Source organism: Trachymyrmex septentrionalis, unplaced genomic scaffold, assembly GCF_001594115.1.
Source record: "Trachymyrmex septentrionalis isolate Tsep2-gDNA-1 unplaced genomic scaffold, Tsep1.0 scaffold159, whole genome shotgun sequence".
Taxonomy (NCBI): Eukaryota; Metazoa; Arthropoda; class Insecta; order Hymenoptera; family Formicidae; genus Trachymyrmex; species Trachymyrmex septentrionalis.
The window spans coordinates 176,960-192,022 of record NW_017304747.1 but is presented as its reverse complement, the minus strand read 5'-3'; the positions used below and the strand labels follow the sequence as shown (position 1 = coordinate 192,022).

At 32.1% G+C, this 15,063-nt stretch overlaps 2 pseudogenes; one reads left to right on the top strand and one right to left on the bottom strand.

The window, feature by feature from the left end:
- Positions 1–7,498: 7,498 nt before the first annotated feature.
- Positions 7,499–10,284, top strand: LOC108745910 (annotated as a pseudogene).
- Positions 10,285–11,791: 1,507 nt separating this feature from the next.
- Positions 11,792–13,014, bottom strand: LOC108745909 (annotated as a pseudogene).
- Between the last annotated feature and the right edge of the window lie 2,049 nt (positions 13,015–15,063).

Below are 15,063 nucleotides of genomic sequence, written 5' to 3'. Positions count from 1 at the left end.
CAAATGAAATTTCAAATAAATTTATCTAGACTATCTAAATGAATTTAATTGAATCATCTTTATCTTATCTAAGATAAATTTCCAAATTTTCATCTTATTTTTATCTAGTTAATTTTAAAATCATCTATGCACAACACTGGCCGTATGTCGCTGTCGAATGTCGGACGCATGCGCATTGAGTTGTCGGGTGTCACAAAGTGCTATCTGCAGTCGGTTGTCGATGTCGTAACAAAAGATGGCCAATTCCCATCTTTTCCATCTTACGAGTTAAGTAAGCTAATCTCTATATTTTTCTGGCAATATGGAGTCAGTAACATTAGACGAAGTAATCATTAATTTCGTACGTGACAATAAATGCTTGTACAATAAAAAAGATATAAATTTTAAAAATAATTCTAAAAAGAAAGAATTATGGTACAAAATATCAGAATCTTTAAAAAAATTTTACGGCGTTGACATGGCAGGTAAGCATTCTTTAAACATTACGTAATAAGTTATAAATAATTCAATGAGATATAAATTTGTTGATAGCTGAAGCAATAGAGAAACATTGGACATCTTTGAGAGATATGTTCAGCCGCGAAAAGAAAAAACAATTGCCGCCATCAGACTCAGGATATAAACCCACAAAGGAATGGGAACTTTATAAAACAATGCTCTTTAAATTCTTATATAGAGCACAGTAGTATCTCTTATGATATTTAATTTCTTATTTAATAACCTTCTTTATTAGAACAAAAACATCGCTTTCTTTGATAATTGGTCAATCAAGCTGTTCAACACAATCAAAAATTGAAAAAAACAATTCTTTGTCATCATGTAAACATGATGTTATATCAATTTGTGAAGAAAGAGTAGATTGTATAAGAATTTGAGTAAGAATTGCAATGACGATTCTCTAGGTTTGCGTTATTTTTTAAAATGTTAGTTTAGCTTTAGTTTTATTATATTCTATATAAAAGTATATATTGTAGGCAAATATATGGCAGATAAAAATAAAGCACCTATAATTGATAATAACATATTGAAGATATCTTGTAACACATTAAACAATAATAGCATTGATAGCTTTCCAATTTCCACCATCTCAAAGTATAAGTTCTAAGACACAAAGTGTAAAACGTCCTGTGCTACAAAATATTGCAAAAAATATACCTGAATTGGATGACTTTGCAAAACGTCGTAAAAAGACAGATGATTTACTTGAAAAGGAATTAATACAAGCAAGTTCTACGATATCTGCTACTATGTGTGTGTGAACAATATTTCATCTTTCATATATAACCAAAACAAGAATGAAAAAGTTATATGTCGACAATAGAATAAGCGTTGAAATATGTTCCTGGTACACATAAGACTCAATGTCTCATTGAAGTACTCCAAGTAATTCAGAAATATGAAAAAAGACAATAATGTTTTAACAGCTTTATAAAAAAAAATTTATAGAATGTTTTTCTATTTTAAAATAAGTGAGTTTAGTTTATTAAGAAATGTAGTCGAATTTATTTTTGTGTTTAAAACTTATTCTTTATAACTGACTGCGCTAGTTTACAATTTATCTTCTTCTTTTATTTATTTATTTTTTTGAGAGTTTATATTAATATTTTTTCTCTCTTCTCGCTTTTTTTTACAAAACTTAAACTTATTTTGTGTTTGGTCTTTAACAAAGTATTTTTGTTTTAAAAGTTTTTTTTTTAGTGAAGCATTACTATTTTAATGTGTACCATTATATAACATAATTAGTACAAAACTTTAATTCCCTTATTATACAGTATTATTAATCGTAACTACATTAGATAAATTAAAGATTGTAATACTTGTTTTACAATGCATTTGCAACGCAATTCTTTGTTCAATAGAAAAATTTATTTCTTTCTTTCAGTCATTCTCAAATGAGATGCAAAATGTTTTACAAAACTTATCTAAGAAATTGTTGCAATCTTTAATCTGCTCACTGTGCAATAAGAATTAGTACAAAACTATTATACATACGTAATTATTTTATAAAATTAATTATTAATATAAAGTTCAAATAGCAATAAGTAAATTGTTATGTATTATTTTTAATCTTTATATCTTGTTTTCTCTTTGTATTCCAATATGAATATTCGTACATATGTAAGTATGATATATAACGTAATTAACAAATATATAAAACGTATATTCCTTACATTCAATTTTCATTGTATTACATCCACTGCAATTAATGAATATTGAAATGATAAAAAATACACATTTATACGATTTTCTCATTTTTATTATCTACTTTTCAAAATTATTTTTAAAATTAATTGTATCAGGCATGGAAGAGATTTAAATATAAAAACAATACGACATATAAGCTTTATCCTTGAAAAAATAATAAATTAGTCAGTCAACTTTAAAACAACAGTAAAAAATGTTTATTTATCTATTAGTTTTCCTAAAACAAAATTGACAAATTTTAATAGAAGTAAGTAAAGATCAAAATGCGAATTTTAGAAAACCAAAAAATTTTATGACATTTAAAACATACTATTCATTTTGAATTTAATTATACGCTATATATATTGGGAGTGTAAATAAGTTTCCGCCGTTTGACAAACAATGGCGCTACCAGTATGTTATAGTTAAAATTGTCAACTGTAAAACGTCATATCGTAAGGTTGGACATCTGGCAAGAACATAACCTTGAAATATTAGCGATTTTGCATCAGCATCTCATATCCTTTTTCGTGCGAAAATGTCGAGTTTTGACCCGAATAAGCATCATTTGCGGGAGCTTTTGATTTACTTCTTTAATTTGAAGAAATCTGCAGCGAAGGCGCATCGATTGCTTGTAGAAGCATATGGTGAGGCTGCCTTAAGTGAGAGAAGTTGCCGTGAGTAGTTTCAAAAGTTTAAGAACGGTGAATTTGACGTCGAAGACAAAGAACGTAGCGGAAGGCCGAAAGTGTACGAAGACGCGGAATTGGAAGCATTATTGGATGAAGATTCGTGCCAAACGCAAGAAGCACTTGCACTTACATTAGGAGTGACTCAACCAGCAATTTCACATCGCTTAAAATCGTTGGGAATGATTCAAAAGCAAGGAAATTGGGTTCCATATGAACTGAAGCCGAGAAACGTTGAACACCGATTTTTCACATGTGAAATGCTGCTTGTCAGGCATAAACGAAAGGGTTTTTTGCACCGTGTAGTCACTGGTGATGAAAAATGGATCCACTACGATAACCCAAAGAAGAAGAAATCATAGGGACCACCTGGCCATGCTTCAACATCGACAGCCAAGCCGAACATTCATGGGAAAAAGCTCATGTTGTGTATTTGGTGGGATCAACTAGGTGTCGTTTATTATGAGTTGCTCAAACCGAACGAAACAATTACTGGGGCTCTCTACCGAACATAATTAATGAGATTGAGCCGAACACTCAAGGAAAAACGCGCCCACTACTACTCCAGACACGAGTTATTCTTCTACATGATAATGCTCGTCCACATGTTGCGGCCGGTCAAAACCTACTTGGAAACACTCAATTGGGAAGTTTTACCCCACCCGCCGTATTCACCAGACATTGCTTCTTCTGATTACTACCTGTTTCGATCGATGGCGCATGGCCTGTCTGAGCAACACTTCACATCATATGAAGATACCAAAAATTGGGTCGTGGATAGCTTCAAAAAATGAAGCGTTTTTCCGATGCGATATCCGTATGCTGCCAGAAAGATGAGAAAAAGTAGTGGCTAGCGATGGACAATACTTCGAATTAGATACCGTTCTTTCACAATAAATGCCCAATTTTTGATAAAAAACGGCAGAAACTTATTTATACTCCTAATAGTATAGGTATAATAACCAAGTCGTTAACGAGAATAAGAAAATTAACTCTTTTTAAAACATGTTCCATCTTCATGGAAGAACATATAATAAATGAATACGTCAGTATAGTTACATTGCAATACCTTTTCAAGATAGTCTGACTTTTTTTCTTTAACAAAAATCATTTTTACGTAAATTGAACAAAATATTTTAATTATCGATTCTTCCGTTGAAGTAAAAGTATGTATCAAATCTTTTAATTATATATATATATAATTAAACTAAAATATTCGATACTATTCAAAATTTAAAGGAAACACAGTCAGTTTTTCTTATGACAATAATTAGTTTTTCTAACAAATCTGACAGAAATATCTTAAAGCATAGTTTTTTATAAAGAATGATTCCCATATTAAATATGTTGCCATTGAAACAGTATGCTTCCTTCTTCAGACATAAAATAACGAGCTAAAATGTCACGTTTCCTCAGCAGTAACTGCACCAATATTTGCACCAACTCGTCCAAAATTAGTTATACATTCGTTGTTTGTTGCTAAATTTCGCCAATTTCGGGTATTGTGTCAACATTACGTTCTTCTCGATCTGCGACACTAGACTGTATATATAAATTGTTATTCGATACTGTAATTATAATAAAATTATGCAAACAAATCACAGCTTGTATTATTTGTTTTTGCAGTGTCTACTTTTAAACTTATGGGCATTCTTAAATTCTCCACCTTGAGGTAAGAATACCGAAAACATTTTCTACAATTCGGTGTGCCCTTGACAATCTATAATTAAACACTTTTTGCTCATCGTCTAACAAGTTTCGTTTTGCATACGGACATTAAATAAATTTTAAAAGAGAAATCGTCACCAATCATGCAAAATAGTAGTATAGTGTTTGTATTGGGTATAAAACGTGCTTGTAATATTGAAATTGTATTGTTTTCTAAAGCATGATACTTGTCTGTGCTGGACCAAATACCAGCATCATTAAGAGAACCTACAGTAGAAAGAATTTTAAACGAATTTTACTTATATATATATAAAGAAAACGGTGACACTCATTTATTCGAGTCGTCATTTTATTTAATTGGAATCTGCCGCGTTACTGACAGTTATCGATCGAGATTATCGAATCGCGGACGACAATACGATGACTAGAGAAGGAGAATGATAATCTAACTGAGACCGTGGATGTGAATTTTCGAAGTGAATAATTGAGAACCTTAGCATCACCTGAAGTAAAAACTTTTAATGTTGTTTTCTGTTTTATTGCAGGTAATGTTACTTTTGGTATTTTATGCAAATATTGTAAACAGGATAGAATAAATTGAAACTGTTTTATTGCAGAAACCCAACGGGTTTTTATTTTAACCACGAGAATATTATTAGTGTAGTTCTGTTATAGAACTATAACCATCCATTACATATATATATAACGTTAAATATATCATAATTTTCAATCCACCCAGATAAAACGATATGCATCTATAAGGCCTATTAATATAAAGCTGAAGTAACCTTTAATTATGGGACGCACTACCAGAATGTGCTGGAGCTTGAATGCAACAATGTTTATCATCAACTCCTATGCAGTTAGGAAAGATGGAATATATATAGTATATATATATATTCCAATTTAAAAATAATTTACAATAAATTATGATTTTCTGTACAAACCTTAATGTCGCAGTGTTACGTCCAGACTCCAAGTTTCTTTTATTTCGATGGGAAAAAGAAATTAGGAGGGGATCAAAAGGAAGGACGCAATTGACACCGTTCTTGCTTTTATCGCTCTGAGGCAGGTGCCACAAGCACTTGATTATGTCCCAGATGTGAATCAACGTCGATACGCGACGCTACTACCCAATTCGAGATTGTGCATCCGTCGATCTTCTTTTAGATCAAGAAACTTAATCCTTTTGACCAGAGATTGGACCTGTACGATCTTTGTCAAGACACAGCGAATCGATTGAAAGGGTGCCAAAATAAAATGTAGGCAATCATTTATATATATATATATATACACTGGGTAACAAAATTAACGCAACACCTGTTCACTCTGCAAAAATAGGCAAATTTCAAGATACAATAACTTCGTCAAAAATTGTCGTATCGGGATGTTCAAAAGAGCATTTTACAGGTAGAAACCTCTACTTTTTCGGATCGCTATTTAAAAAAACGGTCTCATGGAGATTTCATGAAGTTACACAAACATAAATGAAGATATATCAGACCTCAAAATTTTTTATGAAATTTGCAAAGCTCCACGGAGTGGAATAAAAACGTATGATTTTTTTTTATCGAGTTATTCAACGTTGAAGCAAAAATGGTCCTTCTGCTTCAACGTTGAATAACTCGATGAAAAAAAATCGTATGGAGCTTCGTAAAAAAGCAAATTAAAGGTAAAGATTCACTCTTTCGAATGATGTAAATCGTATTTGTATACAATTTTTAGTCCACTTCGTAGTACTCCGTAAATTTCGTAAAAAATATTTTTTATTATTGACCTAGCGTAACTTCAATTATAGGTCATTGTATTCGTCTTAAAATGCTCTATCAGAATGTAAGTAAAAAAACATATCCATTCCATTAAAAAAAACAGATTTGACCTTTGCCTATCCTTTACGCCTCCAAGTACAAAACAATTATTGACATTACATTATGTGCCCCTCGAAACCAAACAACTTTTGTCCGACATAAAAATGTTCTATTGTTGAAAACAAGCGAGTTATTCAGGTGACCTGTTTTAAATACCCCTCTCTGTATAAAGAGATATGTGGCTTCATCCACCTTCTCCTCCCCATTTTTCGCCTTTTTTTAAACAATATAATTATTTTTTAAAAATTCCCAAATTGTTAACAAACTGTAATAGATATCCACAGCTTTATCCACAACCTTAATATCGATCCTTATATCAATACGACTAAATGTAGATGTACATTTAATCGAATCAAATTTCCGTTCTACGACATATGATGTATGCACAATTAGCGTATACCGACAGCGACTATGGCGTATTGTGTAACAGGTTTTATAAAGTGTATACAATCAGTCGTGCTTCGTACGCATGCGCACTGGATTGTCGACTGTCGAATGAAGTTGTCACAAGTCGGCTGTCGTTGTCGGAATAGAAGATGGTCAATTCCCATCTTTTCCGACTATGACTAGATGAAACATAACCTTCGAACACATTTGTGTATGGCTAAACAGATATTTTTATGCAGATATAACATATAGATATACAAAGATCTGTGGCAAAAAATATCTACAAATTTGAGAAATTGTTATGACATAAATATGTCGGTAATTTTTTTTGTTAAATTATTATTGTTTAATATAAAAATATTTTGTAATTTAATTCTTTTGTATCAAACTTAAGAAATGCCTATAAGAGCTGACACTGGGTGAATTCGTGTATATAAATTTATTCAAATTTAATAACTTGAATAATATACGTTTTGATCATCGTTTTTATCCTTTTCAATATTATAAAACTAATTAAATCAATACATAATAGTCGTCAAGCAAGTGGATCTTGCAATTATTCTACAATTATATGTGTTGTCCATATGTGGTTGTGTAAAATTTGTTACAAGTCCGAGTACCAATATACATTTAATTTCCAGATTAAATGATAAGCACTTGTAACGCTGCTTTTAATAATATTGCTCGCTCGATGTCATTAAAATGACATCAACACAACCACATATGGACAACACATGTAATTGTAAAATAATGCGACTCCACTTACCTAACGACTATACTATGTATTGATTTAATTAGTTTTATAATATTGAAAAGGATTAAAACGATGATCGAAACGTATATTATAGTTATTAAATCTGAATAAATTTATATACACGAATTCATCCAGTGTCAGCCCTTATAGGCATTCTTAAGTATGATTTAATTCGCTAGAGTTTGTTTATCAACCTTTATCTGTTAATTCTTTTGTAGCTGAAAGAATTGAGAAACGGTGATCATCTTTAAGAGACATGTTTACTAGAGAAAATAGACGACAGAAATTATCACTGTCTGGTTCTGGATATGAACCAATGAACCAACAAAGGAATGGGAGTTATATAGAAATATGTTGTTCTTAATTCTTCATATAGCTCACCGAAGGTTAGTCTTTAGTTTTTATGTTTTTTTTAAAGATGAAAAGTAACGCATTACTGGTAAAGTCATTACTTTTACCATTACTTGTTTTATATATTGTTTATAATAATAATTTAATAATAACGTTACAATTTTTAATGACGTATTATAAAGCCAAAATTAGAATAGTCATTTTTGAAAAATAGTTCATTACCATTATGTGTTATTCATAGAAAAATAACTTGTTACTAAAGGTAACGCATTATATTGACTCGTTACGTAATGATTAATAAAAAGTAACGCCATTATTTTTAATAAAAAGTTTATTTATAATGCGGAAGGTAATTGCTAATAACTTTTTAAAAGTGACTATTCTAACCCTGGCTTTATAATTCTGCCATCAAAAATTGTAACGTCATTATATATATATCAAATCATTATTACTATATATATAAATAAAAAAATAATAGCAAAAGTAGCGACATTACAAGTAATATTCCTAATCCTGTTTTATGATTATTTTCTTTTACTTGTTACTATTTGTATTATAATTTTACTTACAGAACAAAAACATCATTTGTTCAAGAAAATCAATTACAAAGGTTATCACTCGAAACAAATCCTTCACTACTCAAACAATTTTATAATTTAATTATTTCTTCGCCGTCAGATCACAATTATAGTGGATTCATTAAACCAATACAAGATATATATATTAATTAAATAAAGTATTATTTTTATTATGTTGATGTCAATTAACAATATCGAATTATTTACAGAAAATGAATCATCATTAGATATCGAAAGTGAAGAAAACATCACAATTGATAAAGAAATCTTAAATAGGTCTGCTACTACACTTTCTGTTTGCAGTACTACGTAGGCTGCTGGAAAATTTTCTGCAATCTAGTAGTTCCAGTGGCGCCAACGTTTTACTATCATATCCGTAAAATTAGACGTTTTTAACCTATAATTCAATTGACAGTTTGTACCCAAGCCAACTAGTTTTGTTTGCATAGTATTTTAAAAGAAGTTATTTTGTAAGAAAATGGAAATTTCGCGTGAAAATTTTCGGGCAATGATTTTTTATGATTACAAATGTAATCTAACTCCGAAACAATGCATCGATCGACTTCATTTGGCTTTTGGGGATGAAGCACCATCCAATAGGACTGTTTATAATTGGTTTGCCGAATTCCAGCGTGGACGTACCTTTCTTAGTAATGAATTCCGTGAAAGTCGTCCATCCACGTCTGTTGTTACCACTAATGTTGATGCCGTGCGTGAAATGATTGAGCGAGACCGGCATACTCGTATAACATACCGCGAGATTCAGACATTCTTAGGCATTGACATGAAAGCAATACATACGATTTTACATGATGACTTGAGCGTACGGAAACTTTGCAGTCGTTGGATCCCACACAATTTGATCAAAGCTCAAAAACAGGCTCGTGTTAAATGGAGCAAAGAAATGCTCAAGAAATTCAACCGAGGTCGGTCAAATTTGGTCTACAACATCGTTACTGGGGACGAAACATGGATTTATTCGTATGAGCCCGAAAGTAAACAACAATCCACTGTTTGAGTATTTCAAAATAAACCGAAACAAAAGTTGTTCGTTCACGCAGTGCTGCCAAGCAAATGATTGCTTGTTTCTTCGGTTACCGGACATATGACAACCGTGGCTTTAGAGGATCGAAGGACTGTAAATACTGATTGGTATACAACAATTTGTTTGCCAGAAGTCATAAATGAATTGCGTAGAACAAACCGAAATCGTCGCATCATCCTTCATCATGACAACGCCAGCTGTCACATAGCACGTCAAACCGTTGATTTTTTATCCACTAATAATGTCGAATTGATGACTCATTGTCCGTATTCACCTGATTTATCACCTATTAACTTCTTTTTGTTCCCAAACATTAAAAATAAGATGCGTGATGAGCGATTTGAGTCGCCTGAAGCAGCTGTTGAAACATTTCGTACACTGATTTCAGAGGTTACAGTCTTAGAGTGGAAAAAATGCTTCGAAAATTGGCTCGAGCGTATGCAAAAATGTATCGATCTTAAAGGCGAATATTTCGAAAAACAATAAAGCCATTTACCGAATTTTACATGGTTTTTTTCATATTGTTTGCAGAAACTTTTCCAGCAGCCTACGTATTAGCAATGGGACGTTTTCAGAACCAAATACGAGTTTCAATTCAATAAATTCGAAAAATCAACCAACATTTAAACATATTAAAAAAATAAAGCCAGAAATGGATGGATTTGCAAAACGTCGGAAGAATAATGATGACCAAATTAATCGCGAGTTTACAGAAGCAAATGAGGCAATATCTGTGACTGTAAAAAGCAGTAACAAATAAATCAAAACCGTTGTGAAAAAGATGGTTATATGTTAGCTATCGAAGAAAGATTGAAATATGTTCCTTCAAGAAATAAAACGCAATATGTTATAGAAGTTCTCCAAAGCGTTTAAAAATATGAGGAAAGGCCATAAGCAAAGAAGTTACAGAGAATATATTAGAAAGTAACTTTCGATATAACGTATTTTTTTATTTTTAAATATATTAAACAAAGTGATAATATTTAGCAATATTACAAAAGTATTTATACTATATTTTGTTTGTCTTATTTTTGTGTTTTACACATTAAAATGTTAAAACTCTGTTAATACTTTTTATCGAAGTATCTTCTTAATCTTAAATATAGTTTTTCATAAGTCAACACAATGGTGATGTTCAGCAGATTCAACTGTTGTCGGGCGGATCTATGAACGCTTGCTGCTATTGATGTATTTTTTTAGATCATTCAATAGCAGCGAGCGCTCACCGATCTATTCCGCAACAGTTAAGTCTACTGAACGCGACCGATAAGTATAGTAAGTCTTAAGCCTTAAGAAATTGTTTCAATTATTATTAACTGATTATTCTTCTCACATGCGATTGTGATTAGTCAATACTTAAGACTTTCTATATCTATTATGTTTCGCGAATAAAGATATTTTAAGTTTCATTTGCTGTTTTTAATATTTCATATTTTACAAAGTGATATGTGCAAGACTGTTTATAATTTCAAATATAATATTATATAATAAAGTTCCTTTTATAATTTACATTTTAAGTTTAATATTACAAATGCTACTTTCTATGTTTTTATAATATGTGAGAAATTAAAACATTTTTATGTGTATAAATAATATCTTTTAAAAATATTTTTGTATGAATCGATGACATTAAAAACATGATAGCAATTATGAAAACTTACGAAGTTTCATATACAATTAATTTTATTAATAAAAAAGTACAAAAATTAAACACATATATAATTATTATAATTATTAGAAAAAATCTTTGGCTTAATATTTCGATAAAGCAAAAATTTTATTAAAAATAAAATTTTTTATATACGTTGCCACTGCCACGGAATGCTTCCTTCTGCTGAATTAAAATATTGAGCGAGAATTTCTTTTTGTCTTATAGTTGCAGCCGTACCAACGTTTGCACCGACTCTTCCTAAAGGGATAGCATTTCCTTTTACTTAATTTCGCTAATTTCTAAGTATTATTTCATCTGCTCTTTCTTAATCCACCACTTTTGTATTGAAATAATTATTATTATTTAAGTTAATGCTCGTAATGTAATTGTGTAAACAAATTATAGCCTGCACAATTTTCTCTATAGTATCTACTTTTTCTGAACTAAAAGTTTTTGTAATATACGCCATCGTGCTACAAGAATTCCAAAAGCGTTCTCAACAACTCGACGTGCTCTTGAAAGTCGATAATTAAATACTCTTTGTTGAATATTTTGTATATTTCTTCTTGCATATGGATGCATTAAATATGTTTTTAGTGGGAACCTTCGTCACCAATCATAGTACAATAAATGGCATTGGATAATTCGTATTAGGTAAAGGGCGTGCTTCTGGTATAGATAAAGTATTATTTTCGAAAGCTTGCTTTATTGTATATGCTACGTAGGCTGTTGGAAAAGTTTCTGCAAACAATATGAAAAAAAACATATACAATTCGGTGAATGGCTTTATTGTTTTTCAAAGTATTCGCCTTTAAGATCGATACATTTTTGCATACGCTCGAACCAATTTTCGAAGCATTTTTTCCACTCTAAGGCTGTAACCTCAGGTATCAGTGTACGAAATGTTTCAACAACTGCTTCAGGTGACGTTGGCTTGGGTACAAATTGTCAATTGAATTATAGGTTAAAAACGTCTAATTTTACGAATATGATAGTAGCAGAACGTTGACACCACTGGAAGTACTAGATTGCAGAAACTTTTCTAGCAGCCTACGTATATAGTATTTGCTATATAGTATTTGACCAGATTTCAGCGTCATTTAGAGAACCTATAAATAAGTACGTACATATTTTTCATCATTCTTTTTTCTTTAAAATAGATTTTATTTGTAATGATTGTATAGTTTAAATTTACCATAATGTCCAATTATGTCAACCCAAATAAAGCGATAACGAGCATCCATAATAATCATTAATATTAAACTAAAAGAGCCTTCATAATTATGAATAGCATTATCCGAATTTGGTGGAGCTTGAATTTGGCAGTGCTTTCCGATTGCTCCGAATTGAGATCATCCTAAATATCATTGAAGTCTTTTGCAATATCATTGAAATATTTATCCACTCATCCTCTTCCTATTGGAGATTTCTTGGTTGTAATACTTCCCATATAGCATCACAAATCTCGAGAATAATGCTATATAAAATCGATTTTCCTATTTAAAAAAATAATGCCCTAATTGCCATACTATCTCTATGAGCAAGAAAGCTAAAAATAAATTTAAATTTGTGATACATTTCATATTTTTGGAAACAAATAAAATATAAATAAATTGTATTAACAATATTTGCAATAGAGAATATAATGAATAAACTAACCTCAATGTGACTGCAAGACGAATCTCTGTTGGCAAAGGTTTTCTATGACTTTTTTTTCCGTAATTTTGGTTTTAGTAAATCATATAAATAATCAAATTGTGTTACTGACATCCTTGTAAGTTTAAAAAATTCTTCATGATCATTTATTTGAAAGTATCGTAAGATAGCTCTTTCAGTCATAGATTACCAGGTATACAAGTATGAAATGCGGATTTTTTTCCAAAAAAAAACACATTAAATTCGGAAGAATGATAAGAAGAGCTTTATTCAAAGTATACTCCATTGCTAGTTACACATTTTTCCCATCTTTCGGGCAATTTGTGGATACCACGCTAGTAAAAATCTTCCCCCTTTGCCGCGAACCATTCATCGAGCCATTTTTTCACATCTTCGTACGAACCAAAGCGCTGCTCAGCAAGTGCGTGACCCATCGATGCAAACAAGTGGTAATCGGAAGGAGCCAAGTCTGGTGAGTAAGCCGCATGGGGTAGAACTTCCCAGCTGAGTGCTTCCAACATGTCGCGAACCGGTTTTGCCATATGTGATGGAGCATTGTCATGAAGAAAAATTACTTTGTGTTGTCTCTTTTTGTATTCTGGTCTTTTTTCAAGCAGCGAACGGTTCAAATCGATCAATTGTTGTTGGTAACGTCCAGCATTAACCGTTTCACCAGGTTTTAACAACTCATAATAGACCACATCCTTCTGGTCCCACCAAACACAGAGCATCGTCTTTCTGCCAAAACGATTCGATCTTGCGATCGATGTGGATAGTGCGCCTGGGTCTACCCATGATTTTTTGCGCTTGGGATTCTCAAAATAAATCCACTTTTCATCCCCACTAACGATACGATGCAAAAACGACTTCCTTTTGTATCGTGCAAGCAAAATTTCACATGTGTTTCTGCGCCTCTCCATCTGCCTGCCGTCCAACTCATGCGGTACCCATCTTCCGGTCTTCTGAATCTTTCCCATCTCTTGTAGGCGATTGGAAGCAGCTTGTTGACTAACGCTCAATTGCTCTGCGAGTTGTTTTTGTGTTTGTGAATCATCTTCGTCCAACAATGCTTGCAATTCCACATCTTCGTACCTTTTTGGCGGTTTTCCGTGTTCCTTGTCTGCAATCGAAGTCACCACTTTTAAAACGCCGAAACCATCGTTCACACATATCTTGCGATGGAGCATGTTCATTATAAGCTTCTCGAAGTAATCGGTATGATTCAGCAGCAGTTTTCTTCAAATGAAAACAAAAAATTAATGCTGTCCGCGAATGCTCTTCGTTTGGTATAAATTTCGATATATCGAACACAGCAACACAACACTATGCAAACACTTTTTCAATTTATCACTCGTGCGCGTCTGACACTTGTTGGTGACACTTCAAAATGGCATAACAGTCAAATCTTTATACCACACACTGCATTGATGCGCATCTGTTTTCTCAAATCCGCATTTCATACTTGTACACCTGGTATAAGTTTTAGTTTTCGCGTTTCATCACTGACGGCGTTCCGATCAACCCGCCATTACCGCATATGAGTGCCTTGTCATTGGTCCATCGACAATACTTTTTCGGGATTGGGTGAATTGTGATAGTAGGGCAAAAGGGGAGAGATACATAGCGATACATTTGTACAGGACACAATCCGTTACCAGATTTACAATAAAGAGGATCTGAACAGTGAATATCGTTGTACACGACGTTAAAGTTAGACCCTTTCCTTCCACGGAATTCTTCCATAGATTATCCCTCCTTCGGATTGATCCCGACAATATTCCCTACCCTTTTGAAACGTTACGATTTCGGAAGTTTATACACGTATTCGTGTTGGTGTCTTACACTATATAAATAATGCGTAATGCGCACCAAAATTCTGTCTCATATTTGTGGTAATATGAGGTTTTACCCATCATCTCCTTGTTCCTTTCTTTTTCGTTTCTTTAAAAGTAATCTTATTTTCATAATTTGCGTAAAATTAATAATAAATTTGAATATATGGTATATTCAATAATCATTCATTACATTTGTTCCGACCTTTCGACTTCAATCAACGGCTCAATTGTAGAATAGCAAATATTCATGTGCGACATACAACATACGACAAACGACTAGAGACAGCTGACATCGACATACGACTGATTGTAGAACGGGCCTAAGACCCATTTTACAATAGTTCATATGTCGGAGTCGGGCATCGTACGCATGCGCAATGGATTGTCGGCTGTCGAA